The 13,782-nt window shown below is 35.8% G+C and overlaps 1 protein-coding gene across 8 annotated transcripts in view; it reads right to left on the reverse strand.

Moving 5' to 3' along the window:
• The window catches only part of CBLB (Cbl proto-oncogene B), a 142,728-nt gene that overhangs the window by 116,258 nt on the left and 12,688 nt on the right, over positions 1-13,782 (reverse strand). The window lies entirely within an intron of this gene.

Consider the following 13,782-nt stretch of genomic DNA (forward strand, 5'->3'; position numbering starts at 1 on the left):
TGCCCTGTTGCATATATTAATCAAGACAGCTCCTGGATTGAGGAAAGGATTCCATCAAGAAGATGTTAAAACTTCGGGGAATATGGTTTAAGACTAGAAGAAAACCCTCACAGATTTACCTCGCTCTTAAGTATACGAAACAATTAATTTTAAGTATAAGGGAGACATCAATTAATTCCAGACTATTACAGTGATAGAAAGTATCTCATAATCAGTGGACAGAAACTCAGTGAAACTGAAAGTTCCTCATACTCAAACAAAATTGTTAGAAAAACATCAGCCCTTCATTAGAATAGGTGACAGTCACAGTGACAACTCAATTCCAATCACTAAAATGAGTTTGGTACTAATCAAAGAAATACCTGCTTATTCATTCACATGGCTTATTTCAACAAATTCAGAAGCTGAGTATGTAACAGAAAATTATGCTTTATAGAGGCTTTTTGTTCACATGTATCCTCCCAAAACACTTGGTAAAATAGGTAACACACTAGCAGGAATCTTCTTTGCACAGTGACATTATTATGGCCAACTCAACCTATAGGGACATTTAGGAAATCGGAATGCAGATATTCCCACTGGAACGGGGGAAGATGACCAAGCACAAGGCCGCCTTCTTTTACTGAAAATCTCTTACAATTCTTCAAAATGAGTGGCATCTTTCATAGCTTTGGTTCACATAATGATAATGCACTGAATCAGAGTTAAAAGTCTGACTACCATGTCACCACCCCCTAGAGACCTTCCATTCAATCTCTGAATCCATCTAATTAAATTTAGCTTTTGTATTCACTTGACAAAATTCACATTTGAAAGCTAAGATGGCTGTGACTGTGTGTAGAGTGCAGAGCCAACTTTCATAAGCAAGCTAAAACAAGGCTCTTAAAACAGGGAATTATTCTCAAAATGCTGACACATCTTTAACACTGTGAGTGGGCGCCAATATAATACACACATTGTGTACACATATGTTGCTGTCTTCCTGGGAAGCTTAACTGAAAGCCCACATGGTTGATGTGGGACAGCAGGAATGCCTCTTTGAAAGCACTCATCCTGCTTGTTCATAATATCACAAATGAATCTCCAAGGCATATGGTAGAATTATGCTGTTTCACAAAACAGCGTGTATGACAGTTAATGATCCTTCTCAATCAAAACTACCCTTGATATTTCAAAAAGAAAGCCCACCTTATTGACAAAACTAAGACAAGCAAATCTTAAACATTTAAATTAAAAGAAATAAAAAATGCTAGAATTTTCCAGGTAATCAACACAGTTTAATAAATTGAGTTGCATCCATTAAAAAAAAAAAAAAAAAAAAAAGGACTTATTTTTAGTTGTCTTTGTTTTTGCTAAAGCACACACCCACTATAGAGGGTCAGACTCCCAGAAGAATAATGAAACAATAGATGGACCATCTGCTGCTACATGAAGCAAGCTGAAAAGCCGGGAATATAGTGTATGGGAGCCCTACTGGAAGTAGCATTACCTTTACATTTTCTTTCACACCAGAATCTTATCATAGCTAAGCTTTAAAAACAAGAAAAGTTATAGGAGCTTCCAGGCATAAATGTACAAGATAAAGCATGACATTACACACCTTTTAGAAAAATCTGATTTTCTTCCCTCATCGACTCTAACCCCCACACAAAAGTTCCAATGATGAATATTATCCCTCATGTTTACACGGCAAATAACTGGCATTTGTGGAACACCACTGCCAGACTACAAAAGGATATTACAGGTATCTTAAATACCAGCTCCATAGCTGGTATCATATATGGTATCCATACCACCGACAACTTCAATGTCTTCACAGCTGTCAGCTGATTTCACCCTAAGGCTTCTTCCCTGCCCTCCCCTCTCCAGCTTACTTGTGCATATCAAGCTTAAGGCAGTTACAACTCCCTAATAGCCTAAAAACAAGTATGAACAAGTAATTGCCTAAAGAAAGGATTGTCATGGAAAGACTTTCTGGAGAATAAAGGATTAGTTGAAAAAGAAATGCACATAAACAGAGGAACAGTACATTTATACTTCTTTTGTCAGCTGTCCATAAATTCAGCCTCAGATTGCTGTATCAGATAAGATTCTTCTCTTCCCTTACTTTGGCATGATTTAGCCGCTAGGTACCTTTCACCATGTTATGACAGATGCTAGGAGGTAGGGGTGGGATGGGATGTCTCCTTTTGTTGCTTTACGTTGAGTAAACATTTAAAAATTCCTTCCTTCTTTCCCTAATATTTTAGCAGTTCATTTCTTCCCTAGCTATCAACCTTTCCAGCAGCTAGCTGCATTAGGCTTATACGTTCCAAGAAATTACTTACATCAAAAATCTTTTCAGTCATCCACTCCAGTAACACTCTGCTTTCCCAGAAATCACAAATTTAACAGACTGCCTTTTTAAACAAATTATCCAACACACTGTCCTCTGTCCACAATCCTATAAAAACATACTTTAATATATTAACAAACTATGCTTATCTTTTATGTTGCCCATTACAGCTTAGCATTAGTAATGCTAAATTCATACAACACAAATATAAGAAAACTTAAAGCACTTCAGGCTTTCAGAAGAGCATTTCGTATAGACGCTTCCTTCAAGCTACTAAAAAACTGCTAACTGGTGTCCAAATGACCCTCTCTCTGGAGGACGGCTGATTTTAGTAAAGATTAATTCGAAGTGCCTGCCTAGGCCTGACTTTTTCTAGGATGTCTACCACAGCTCTCACTCTAGATCTTCACCCTCACAGAAGAGATCCCACCCCCTGCTTTCCCCCCCCCCCCCCCCATGGAAGTGGATAATTAGACAAAACAAACAGCCCTTTCTCAGCGGGACCTAGACTATTTAATAAGGCAAGGTTCCTTTTATGTGATTATTACCAGCCTGCCAGACAGATATGCGTGTAGTTAATGAAACCACATATGCACCGACTGGAGGACAGCTGCGTACCAACTGGGTCACCAGTGAACCATACTACTGAACACCTCCCAGATGAGCACCGTCTTTTTACATTATCATGCTCTGTGAGTGATTAGAGCCTGTTCCTCATAGGGCATTAATTATAGGGATTAACAGTAAAAAGAAACACATGAACGGGATGTTAGTTACTTTTTTTGCTTTGAATCTTTGCGTATTTGCTAAAGCCATGAATTATGGAGTAAGAACAAAATAAGATAATTCTAGCCTTCCAATCTGCTGTTTTAAAGAAGCCCACTTAAAAAGAGTATATAGGGGGAGAGAATTTCAGCCTGATGAAACAACTTCCTTGGCAAGACAAAAGAAAATTGGGCAATACATATGCCACATTATTTTCTGTACTTTCCCCACTTGCAGCACTGAACATGCGTCATTAAGTTGTAGAAACGCTGAAGCATTGGCCACTGAGAAGAAGCTGTCAGTAAGACACAGTTATGAAGTGGATTAAAAAAGTTCATATGAACTTAGAACAGATGGGGGGTTTTATCAGCAGTGCTGTCATCCCACAGTACTCTGTTACCACTATAGCCAAATAGCATAGGACTCTAAATACTACTCTTTATTCTAGGAAAACCTGAAACTGCTGCACAATTAATTAAATGTCATGATACTTAACAGATATAAAATACCCATGCATGAGCAAAGATAACCAGTAAAACAGTAACTTAACTGGAAATAAAACATAGGTGTCCAGAGCCTCTGTCCTAACAATAATACCAATACAGTCTGTTATTTAGGATCCATTCTGTTCTGGCATTATCAGGATAATGTACCAACTGAATACATTCTCTTCAGATTTTCATGTTCAAGATTTGAAAGCTAAGACAGTATTTCACTACAAAAATACTAGTTTTCTTTAATATTTTAAGAACAAATACTTGGAAATGCAGAAAACAATGAAAAGCTGAGTAATAACGTAGACATCTCTTGTATTACTAATATATTAGAGTAGCAGATGTTTGTAACAATGATTGTCCTCACTATTTTAATGACAAATATAGTAGCTGGAACACAAGCTCAACAGTTTTGTGACATTGATCTCCACTTCAGAATTTTCATAGTATGGGATTGTATATTTTAACTGTGACAAACAGAAGTGCTTTCAAACTCTTTGTTGCTATGAATCTTCATTAAACACGTATCTAGTGCTGTATAAATTCCATGCGACTTGCACAGTTCTACTCTAATTGTTTTGAAGTAGTGAGTTATATACCATATTTATTGAATCTTACAACTTTGAGTTTTCAGAAATTGTTGATTCTTCTTCTGTCAAAACTAAACTTTCTCCAAAAATAAGTGTGCAAATGGAGTTTGATATTAAAAAGACTAACTAATCTATTTATATTATCATTTAATTTTTAAAAAGTTACATAATGAGTGTAATCTTCTGTAGCCCCATGAATTGTTTAAAATGTTAACATGAAAAATCTGACTTGTTTCTCTTCACCTTACACACTCTCCTACACAAACTAGAGAGTATTTAGAATCCAAGCTCTGCTGTTGGATACACACCTGTAAGTACTCAATGATGACAGACTGTTTTAAAAAAAATTCAGACAAATTCACCTTACAAATGTTCTTAGGTAGGAGATGTTTCATTACGGACCCTGCATTTCATACTTCCCATGACAGACATTCATGACTCAATCAACTTTGAGATGAATTCACAGAATATTCTTTTGGCTATGTACCATTTTCCATTGGAATAGTTTGAAAACAGATGCTATTAAGTTTGTCTGTCTTGAATTAATGCCCTTTAACTTGTAACAGAGGCACATTTTTTCTCATGCAGTCATTTTTAAACAATACAGTATGGCCAAAAATGCCCTATTTTAAGAGCAGTAACTAACAAATGAGCATATCACCTTTTCAAATGTCATGAGTATTCCTGATATAGAGATAAGAAAGGTTTTCACGTCTTTTACAGGGCAAATAATGAGGTTAGCAAAAGCCTGTAAGATACCATTGAGGCCCGGTACACAAAAAAGAAACAAATTAAGCTTATTAAAATGTTTCTTGACTCTTAGTGTAGACAAATCTAGAATTTCTAACAGAAAAATCCTCTATACAAGTTAGGGGCTGATCACGGATTTTCTAGTAGGTATGTAGGTTTGAGTTTTTTATACAAGTACAAGTTAGTCAACAGACATGAGAAAGAAGCGATCACTGGGCCCCAGATATAACTAATCAGGCTATTTAAGAGACACTTACTGTACCCACTTGTAAAGAAGCCCATGGATTCTCTTCTTTTTGCACTGGGTTCCCAGGGTCTAATCCAATCCTACAATGTGCCCAATACTTCCTTATAGATTTTAGACATCCTCTATTATCAGCCATATCAATATAAACAGTTACTGTGCAGTACTTTGGGTCTGAGCTCAAGAGAAGGAGGGATGTCAATTAATGCAGAGGTGATAAGACTGCCATAGCTGCTTATTCAGTATTTGTCCCTATCAGGGGGCATATTTACATTATGCGAGGCAGATGCAAAACTAAGGCTAACACTTAAAATGAGATATGGCTATGGATTTTGTATCTTTATACACATCTGTTTAGTATCACAGACAGAAAATAGATTTTGAGGCTTTAACTATTACTACTGATAACTTCGTGTAAGAATTGTAGAATAATCTACATGCACATTTTTGCTATGGAAGATAAGAATCATTTTCCTATGTATTGTTGCTTAAAATCTCAACAGAAATAGTTTCATTATCGCACGGGAAAGGAAGACAATGCTTTGTGAGCTCTCCTCCAATGTTGTCACATAGTGGAGAAAAAAAATAATTAAATTAAATTTCCCAGACATATTTTTCTCTGTGTACATTCACAGAGCTTGCCCAGAACCAACTAATAACACTAAGACTAACTCATCAAGCGGGCTTTGCAAGTTCGCAGTGGAATCCTGGTATATACAGTGCATCAGATATTAAGCTGAAATTACATCTATGCAGCCTGATCATTCAAGAATAAAAAACTGAAGCTCCCTTTTAAGAGATTCTCTTATATAGAGACCGTGAATCTTTTCCACACAAAAAGTACATTTAGCTCAATCAGCACATTACTACTGACTATAATCTTTCATTACATATTCCCAGAATGTTTGTTTCTTACATACCTCCTACATTTGAGTTTCCCTTGTGGTCTATTATGCTAGATCAAATTAGGAAAAAATAAGTTAAATCTACTTTTGCATCCAACATACCAGAAATAATAGTGAAGACATAATTATTATGACCAACTATGACTGAAATGAACAAACATGTGATTGAAAGTATTTGTTCACCAGTTTTCTGATCTGCCAAAGTTTTTGCTAAGCATAAAGTCAACACATTTTTCAATATATGTATTCCACTTCACTCAGTGTAAGGAATCAGGCAGTAAACAGATTACGGTTAAGATCTTCCATTATAAAACAGGATAGTTCTATGATTCTCTCATGAGAAATATGAGCAAACCATGGTGAAAACACACCATGTTTTATCATATGCTAGAGACAAATACAAAACATTTCAGTAATAAGTCCTTCAGCTCTACGCTGGCTGCACTCAAAACAGAAAAAATCAAAATGTATTATTCAGATAGGTTACAACTGAGGTACCAATCACAGTTACCGATTTGCTTGCTCAGGAAGTTTTATTCCATATACAAGATGACTTACCAACTTCTTTTTCACTTGTGTTATGTATTAAGATTATTCTTCTTTTCGAACACTATTCACTGTCGGTTCTTTCTGTGTGTTATTTTTCCTGTTTGTTTTGTTCAAAGATTTGTATTCATTGCACAATCTTTTACTTAAAAATCACATTTTTTTCCAAATCAAGTAAACCATATTCCTGAGCTGACTTACAGAAAATGTGCTGTTAAAACATTTGAAATTGCTTGACATAAAAGAATAAACACGCCAACATATTAATCTTACCAGTAGTAAGATTGTTTTCTGCAGAAGAAAGCATACCCACATTTTGAATTAAAAAACCTTGTTCCTCCAATATCAATTAATATTTAAAAAGTCTTACTCTAGCATATACATAGTATTATTGTAGAATCCGCAAAGAAAATGAACTTGAGAATGTGCAGCCACTGTTAAGAAAGCCCAAGCACAGAAGATATTCTGAATACAACTTACTAAACATGTACCAACCCTTTTGTGCCATTTTTATGATGGCTAAAGTTAATTCACTGAGTTAATGTTGAAGCAAAGAATGGAATAGACAGAGAGAAACTTATTTATGTCAAAAGATTACAAAACATTAAAAAAAGCTTCAGGAAATTATCAAAGTACACTCTAATCTTTGCAGTTCCACAAATGGATCTGGACCTCTCCACTCATCATCATATCCATCAATATCTCATTCTATTCCTTTTGTTCTGAGTAAGTCAAGCGTTAACTGTATGAACCAAAACACGTAATTCCACTCCTTTTCAGATGAGGGTTATTTCCTACTCTGCACAGATTCTGAAACCTTCTTTACTGTAGGTTTAGACACAAAAATGTGTCTTCTGGCCTGATTTGTGATCAAGCATTCTTTGGGCAACAGTATTTTCACTACAGTTTGTCTGTTCTTATAAATAGGCTTTAATTTACTTTTGCAAAGACAGCCGAAAGAGCTTTAATTAACTAAATAGCAAGCGTGCCATTGAAAGTGATTATTCACCAATTTCCTTTTCATTTCTTAATAGAATAAAAGCAGATTCTTGTTCTTTCATGTTTTTAATTTTCAATGAAAAACAATGTCATAGAACATTAGAAGAAACTTTATTTTTATAACCGGAAATTACAATTAGATATACTTGTATACTTGGACAAACTTTTCATAAAAATGGCCACTGTCTTCTAAAGGCTTTCTCTGTGCTTCCTCTTGAATGGACTAGCTGCCCCATGAAGGCTCGTGTTGAAGACACCCTAAAACCCAACAGCTAATCACTGAACGTAGAACACTGTTGACACTGGGAGGGCAAAGAGAAGTTTTTCTAAAACAAAATCAACCATATGTTCAGCAGCAAGTGATGAAAGATCCCTTCAGGAGCATTCCCTTCTACATGGTAAATTCAGGAGTCAATGCTGTCTATACTTCAAAATCCTAAAAGTTGCTTGATATCACCAGCTGAGCTCTATCACCCCTAAGAATACAGCTCTATTTAAAGCTGGCAACCATAGCCAGCCTGGACAAGCACAGCTGTTCCCCAAAGAGACCATTCTGAGAAGCATGCCGAAGAGATGCGAGAAACTGGGCTTTTGTGAAGCAGGAACACTACTACTGCTACTGTCCACACTGCCAAATCAGATTGAACGTTCCCAGACCTCTCTGACCAAGCAAAGCATATCACATTTTCAGGAAAACACTTGTTCTTCCCAGCGCATGTGGTCATCCTAGAAGGCCTTCTGAAGCCAAAACTGAGCAACACAGACAACTGTGTCAGCACAGACATTGCATCAGTTGTCCCTTGTGTAGTCCTAACAGCAGAACTGTCACTAGTTTAATCACAAAGGAAATTAACATATAAGAAATGGAAAGTCTTGAGGCCTCACTCCCCATAGCTTTGTGCTTTTTGAGAGCATTCACACCTGCACAAAGTGGGTGTAAATGTTATAGCATCCTAATCTACCAGCATTGTCACATACGTTTTTCACAGGTATAAACAATTACACAAAGTGCAACAAGGATGAGATCAGATTTTGGATTTCCCCTCACAACTAGTTGAACTCTGCTCAAATGTGACTGTCAATACCACATTACTCATGAGAAAATGCTGCCTGATTTTATAAGAGTAACATAAAAGAAAAGTGCACATATTGCCCCTCTTCTACCCAACTAGGTATGAATCAAGGATCTAAATTAATAATAAGAATTTAGAAACTATTTTTTCTTATTTAAGGCCTCTTGTGGTTTTAAAATCCTTGTCTTTGTCCGCAATTTGAATAAATAGCTGCCTTTAGGTTATTTTGGTACTAATACTTCATTTGTTCTCACTTGGTAATACTCTCCCAAGTAGTGAAGATGATCAAAAATACTTAAGTGAGAAACTGAAATATTGCCTTACAACTGGAGTCACACAGCCTATTTGCTTTTATATTGAGAACAAGCTGTCATAACACTGCCCTACTGCTTGTAACCTCCACGTGTTCTCACCTGCCCTCTGCAACAAGAGTCTCTTTGTCAGAGAGGTCTGTTTGTCTAAATAACATTCCTTGTTTAATTTAGACTAAAACCAAAAATAGCAAATGGCTTATGGTTCACTAAATTTGCACTAAAGCTCAATTACTTATATGGTTTAGGTATGTCAAATGGTTTCTCAAAACTGTTTTGGTTTACATCTGGCTTTACATCAGGCCTAAAAAATAGGGAGGGGGGAAGAAGGAGGAAATTCTCGCCATAACATAAAAGCTTCCAAAAAAATTTCACTGCATTTCCTTCTCCCACACAACTCCATCCAATCAGTCACACATACTTTTTTCTCAGAAGAGGCCTCTTTATTCTAATATACCTATAGCCAAATTCCATTCCCAATTATGATATTTTAAGGTTGTGAATGTTTACACTGAAAATGTTCTCTCTCTTCTAGGGACAGCACAGGAGCTGAAATAATGAGTCAACACTCCAAAAGCCTATTAAGCAAAGGAAAGGCTTATTTTCCTAAAAATCTAGGGAGGATATCACCTAAAAAAATACACATAAACAAATACATTAGAGTAAAGGGTCCTGCCCAATTCTTTTGTCTTGACTCCTACAAGTTTAGAATAAAGTTGTCAACATATTTGATCTTTAAAACATGTTGATATAGCTTTAGTACAGTGGTTAACAGATCATGACAGAACAGATTGATAGTACTTTGAACCAAAGTGTTCAAATCACAATTTACTAAAGACAAAAAAAAAAAAAAAAGCTTGCAAAATGGGACAAATCAGAGCATTCTCAATAGGAGCTAATAATTTTCACCACAAGGTGACAAGTTCAAATCCAACCCACTCTGTTGAAGGTTACCATCCTTACCACTCGACAGCTACAGTTATCTATGTGAAGTAAACTGGTAGCCAAAAAAGGGCTCTGTGAAAAGATATGTTAGCATCTTTTTCTGAATCTGTACATTCTACTTGTCCAATAATAAAACCATCAGCCAAAACAATCTTAACTTGTCCAAATAAAATTGTCCTGAATTAAAAATATACTCTTCCTTACCGTTCTCTCAATCAACAAAATCTCCCGTCTGGAGACACAAACAACTTACTACTCTAGGCTAAGTTACAAACATCTTAACTTCCTGTAAATAATGTTACTTTCTGGAACAACATGAGGTAATTTAAAGAAGGAGGGTAAGCTACCTCACACTTACAACAGGACAAAAGTACACAAATGGCTGTTACTGTGTTGCAGCTGACATTATTCAGGTCTACCCTGATGCTCACCTTTGTAACTTCTTAATGAGTCTATACCGAATAAGGAGGGTATGGGCCAGAAAGTTCAGTATTAGAAAGGTCTCTACTGAGAAGGCTGTGTACTTTGATAGGTCAGTTCAGTGATTTAATTAAAGAACCCTGACTGTTCTCAGCTGTCAATACAGACTCAGGGAAGAGAAATGGAACACTTTATAAATACACTAATGATTCACAGCTTTGTATGGTAAGGAACAATATGAACAGTAACAAAGAAGAACCTGACCTATCACATGAAGCACAGGTGTAAGACCTCCCTAGAAGACACACAGAATGTAAGAATTCTACGCTAACCAAAGTATTTAAGCAAGCTGTAAAACCAAGGAGTACAGAATTTCAGTCAAGATACAAAATGCCTAAATGAGCAAGAGAGTTTAGCAAGACTTTCCGTGCAGAAACAGGAATGGTTCTGTGGTCTCCTTGAAGGACTTCCTTGACTGTATTTCCCTACATACACTCCTTTTACTTCATCATCCCCAAAACAGCCTCAGCTCTTCTCCTCTTTCCACTTTCATCTCTGTTGCACACTACCTAAGAAATACTGACCTTTCATGTGATTTTCCTCTTTGACTTTTGCAATCCCACCTACAACTGAGCAGCCAACTAATTTTGGCTGAACCATGTACACACCCCGCTTAAGAAACTTATAAAAATGGGTATACACATTCATTTTATACTTTTCCGCTTTTCCTAATAAGGGACATACAGCACAAGACATGCAACATTAAAACAAATAACAAACAAGTCATTCAAACAAAAAGAAGTCTCACCTCAGGATGTATCCTTCTAAGGACACAATTTACAGGTAAGTAGAGGAAAGCTCAAACTTGTCTCCCATACTGAAAAACAGTTATGTTATCTTGGAAGACCATATCCAACATCTTGAAAGAATCCAAATGTAACCTACCTATTGCCACTTTATTTCTCCTCTATACTTTTTACTGTAACTTATGCCTGATTTCTACACCTGGCTAGCATATTTGCCTGAAAAAAACCGCCAGCCTACAGAGCCATAATTTTTTTTGATGAATAATTCTGGAAAGCAGCAAGACAAATGGAAGTTTGGACTTCACAGAAATGATGCCTTCCAGCTTCAGTCTGCTTTCAAATAAACAAAAAAAGGGGGGGGAAAAAACCCAGACCCTCAAAGATACAGAAGAGCCTTTTAAAAAAGAATAGACGTACCTGACCCAATAAGTTTCTGTTTATAATCTTTAAAAAAAAAATCTGCAACAAAAATAACTTTAAACTATCTTATACATAGAAAAATATCTCAGTGCATTCAATAGTTAGTACAGTTTACAGAATTTATTCAATACAATCTCTTACTTCATTAAGAAAGAGGACTATGAAAGGACATAATATTCTACTAGAGACACCATACCCAAAAGATAGATGTTACTAATATACAATAAACAATTAAAACAGCTTTAAGCCATACATTCTCTTTTAAAAACATCACTTAGCAAGATTCATCTCATAGAACACAGAATGACAGCACCAACCACTCTTAAACATCTATCCATTTGTGTTTGGCATGGAACACAAGATTGGGAGGCACCACAATTACACTGCAAGCTTTTGTTTTAGCCATTTATATGCTATCTGACTGCAGCACTATCTTGTTTGATCCATAGGATCTTTGAGAGCTAAAATTCATGACAAATTCTATACAACAGAGTAATTTAGGTGTCTTCAGTGATAATGAAAATAAAAATCATCTTTATATCAGCATTGGTTCCTAAATGTACTACTATCATAAAAGTAAAAAGATTATTCAATAGCCCTAATAGATTAAAAGTATGCCAATCAAATACATATTGAAAATGCTTCCAAATGCAGCCAATTTCTCTTTTTCATGACCTTTTATCCAGCAACCACAGAGACACTAACAGAAAACAAAACAGGAAAGCAAGATTGAAAGCCACAAAAATTGGCCAGGTGTCAACATATGAGAAGCATTTGGTTTGCCTTTTTCTAAACTGACAACACTTGAATTTGACTCTTTTAAAAAGATGGCTTGAAAAACACTTTCAAGTGACTGCTCCTATGTTTATATTACAACTTTAAAAAATTACCTACTTAGGTTAATGCAAACTTATTTGGAAGGAAAGAAGCTAAAAAATATTAAGTTTCTCTTACTAACCCACCAAGAATTAAAATGATTAAGGACATTAAAGTGTCGTAGAGGAAACATATCTAATCAGAGGGCTTAGCAAGTGAATATACTTTCATTCAACTCTAAACTAGGACATGTATATACTTAAAACTTCGCCAGTAAATGAAACAGGGTGCACTGAAGCAACAGAGAAGACATAGACTTTGACTTATAATGGCATGAAGCATTAACTGCTGGAACAATGCCTCCAAATTTTTGTTTATTTAAGTATTCCAATCGTAGTTTCGGCTGTACGTCAGAATCAAGTTTGTATAGAAAACACATTAATAGTTTTAACACTGGAGACATGATTCTTCAGTATTCATTTCTCCAAGCTTCAAACCCCATCAGGCAGCAATAAAGCCAATATAATCGTTACTTTCTGAAACACAAATTCAGAGATGCTGAAGCAGTTATAGGGAATCAGTGCCCTGCACTAGTATGCTTTGTTTCTAACACTTTCCTCTCCAATCATCTCACAAGAATGGCTTCAATGACAGTAAATATGGTAACGGCATCTTTTTCAAAAACTGTCAGCTTCACAAAAGACATCATCACATCATCACTGCTACCCTTATGCAGGAACTGAAGTAGGTAGTTGGAGAGAAGAAAATAACTCTAGCAACTAGATACAGTTACTAAGACACTGTTTGAATGTACATAGTGCCTACCCCAGGATTTGTTTTTGAAAAAGTGACATTGAAACTGGCTTTAATTTATTGCTAACTGTAAGCAAAACCACAAGTAAATCTGGGGTTCATACAACATAGGGAAATCAAAATAAAACCTGTTTACATAATGCAGTCTTTTTTTGTCAAATTCCCCCTACCATAAAAAGTTCTCATTTCCTTTGCAACACAATGACTTCTGTACATACTACAAATGGGTTATTAAAAGAACCCCCCATTGGCTTAGTGCTGAAAAATTCTTTCACAAGTTCTGGTAAGAAGGCCTCCCCAGTGAAAATATTCCTTTACACACTTACTAAAAAAAAAAGAAAAAAAAAAAAACCAAACATTTATCAAGATCTTTACTTATCACTAAAACAGTTCAAACTGAACATTGTGTTCCTTTTAGGTAAATTACTCTAAGTATCTTAACAATTGGGCAGTCTTTACATAATTTTTAAAAAGTCCTTATATGTTAAGCAAGTTTCAGACAAGCTATCAAGCACAGCAGGACTGTCATAGTATACTGATTAGCTATAAT

Source organism: Dromaius novaehollandiae, chromosome 1, assembly GCF_036370855.1.
Source record: "Dromaius novaehollandiae isolate bDroNov1 chromosome 1, bDroNov1.hap1, whole genome shotgun sequence".
In the NCBI taxonomy this organism is placed as follows: Eukaryota; Metazoa; Chordata; class Aves; order Casuariiformes; family Dromaiidae; genus Dromaius; species Dromaius novaehollandiae.